The sequence below is a fragment of the Nicotiana tabacum genome, chromosome 8 (genome assembly GCF_000715075.1).
Source record: "Nicotiana tabacum cultivar K326 chromosome 8, ASM71507v2, whole genome shotgun sequence".
Taxonomy (NCBI): Eukaryota; Viridiplantae; Streptophyta; class Magnoliopsida; order Solanales; family Solanaceae; genus Nicotiana; species Nicotiana tabacum.
Window position 1 is genome coordinate 146,027,470 of NC_134087.1, and position 2,814 is coordinate 146,030,283.

Consider the following 2,814-nt stretch of genomic DNA (forward strand, 5'->3'; position numbering starts at 1 on the left):
TAAGTGTATTTCCTCAACTTCTGTCCCTTAACCATTGTCCACTCCCTCTTATTTGTTACCTGTGTTATTCTGAATCTATCATTCTTGGTCGGCTGAAAGCCAAGGTCACCAAGACACTTACTACTGAGCTTCATAGTGTGAGCACTGCTCGGGGTTCATTTGAGACCCTTGTGAACTCAGACACACTAGGATTTGGGGTCTTTTAGCCACTCTCTTTACTACTGAGACCTGAGCTATCTCTGACATATAATTCTTCTTCCTACTGTCTACTGAATATGTAAACTGGTTGGTTTAAGTGATTCAATGTCTGGGTTATATGGTCAATCTATGGCTGTTTGGTTTGGCTTGAGTTCTCCTATGGCTTCTGGGTTCTGCTCATGAATATAGTTCCCTATTGGAAATCTGGGTATGCTATGTGAGAGTTGTTGAAGGCCCAAGCAATGCTGGGTATTTCCTTTTGGGCCTGTTGTGGGCCTATTGTCATTGCTTGTATAATATTTTGTAATTACATTTATCATTGGATATGTAATAACTTTGTAATAAACAATTGGGGAGATAGTGAAACTGGGAGAATAGGTATACTCTGATATTTGCATGCAAGGATAGAAAATATAGGGCCCCGTAAAATTTCTACTCAAAAACCCTAAATCCCGTAGTGCCAAGTTAAGAATATATGTTAAAAATCTCGTCGCGGTTCGGACCTTTTGGACTGATCTGTGCATTAAAAAGTTAAGGAAAATATTTTTCAGAAGGGTGCGTTTCTGCGGCCCATTATGTGACCGTATAACAACAATGTGGGCTGCATATGTCACACCCCAATCTCGGGAGGCGCGATCGGCGCTCAATCGAGTAAAACCAACTGAGCAAGCCTTATCAAATACCTCCTACCCAACTCGATACGAATAAGGAAACCATGCTTTCATTCATTTGCTTAGACGGGGAAAGATAGTGCATTCTACAAAGTTAGTTCATTTTGAATCACAACATTAATCCGTAATTAAGTTACCAAGATTACATACAATTACACTTTAGCAAAACGAGAATTTGAATTACATCATAGTTCGTAGACCCATCCAATGCCCGTACATAACCCACACATATGTCTACGGAGCCTCTAAGGATACCCAAGACAGCGATAACAACGCCGGCAACAAGGCCCCGGTTATACCTCAAAAGAGACATCTATAAACAAAGGCATGTCACAAAACCCCTTGAAGGAGGAAGGGGCTCACCAAGAGTTTGAGAAGAGGATGCTCCGCTACACACGATTGGCACTATCCGCTATGGAGCCACCTACATTCATTTAAAAAATGTAGCGCCCCCGGCAAAAGGGACGTTAGTGCCATCGAATAGCACTAGTATGTATAACTAAACACCATCAAATTAGAAAGAACTTTCATACAAGAATAAGAAATCACAAGTATAACTCAAAACTTTAAACGATCACCATATTATCAAATAAAAGAATCATACAACTTTCACATCATTTTCCCATAGCTTTTAGTTTGGGGCATTTCACACTATTCATTATTTGTTCACAATACCACCGCTATCTTGAGCGGAGTCCGATCTCGACCCGATCGGCTAGGTTGCCTTATTTGAGACATATGCTTCAATCACAATCTCATTTTCCTTCTTTCCCAGAATTCATTCACAATACCTTTCCAATACCACCGCTATCTTGAGCGGAGTCCGATCTCAACCCGATCGGCTAGGTCGCCTCATCAAGGAATTGTTCCCTTCTCATAAATCAATTCATTTCTCATATATCATTTCATAGGCACTTGGGGCCACAACTTATCAAATCATTCTTGGCACTAGGCTGCATTTTACATCGTTCTCAATTTTCAATATTAGCTTTGCCAGTTAAGACAGTAGGTGCACACAAGAGCAATTTAAATTGTAAACATAGAAAAAATTTCACGTAGATAGTACAATATATTCAGTTGCAATCTCAATTTAAGGTCTAAACATTTCCAATACATAATTCATACCTTTGCCCCTTTCAAGCTGTCAAGATAGCACGTTGATTATGTTGGGACACATTTTTCACACACATAGGGTTACAACACCAACTCATGTAAAACAATAAGCAATGCAACAATTCAACTTTAACCTTGCCATGCCCATACAAACACCGATGAAGCTCAATTTCTAAAAGACGGGGTTTTAGCCATACATACCTCAACCGAGCTTTCCTTAATCCTATAACGTTCTGGAATGTTCGCACCTCAATCTATTTAAGCAATATAGCACAATTTAACTCATAATCAAGAAAAGATCATAATCTAAGCTCTCTTGAGCATTTTACCGAGCAATTAGTGTTCATTAAGGCCTTAGGGTTCTTTTTATGCAAGATTACACTAGCCCATTACCCATGCCTCCTCTTATATAATTCCTCATACTCTTCAAGAACACATGAATGCAATGCAAACCCCCTTATCCCCATGAATTACCTCATTAATAACCCTTTGTAGCTATGTATAAAAATGAGAGTTGAGGTGATGAAGCCTTACCTCTTGGGGTGAAGGTTTAGGTCCCTCACTTAATTATCTTCAATGATTCAACAAGGATTTTTTTGGATCAATATTGATGAAAGTCACTTCCCCCCTCTAAGACCCTCTCTCTCTCTAAAAGCATCAGAAAAACAAGCTCAAATGAGCTATTACACCGTATATAACGATAGGGGGTCGGGTTTAAAATTTAGAAAATTGGAGCCCCGAGTCAGGTCTGCGATCGCAAATGGAAATGCGGCCCGCAGAATGGATCGCAAAAGTGCTCCCAAAATCTGTACACACTGCCTGGGTATGCGGC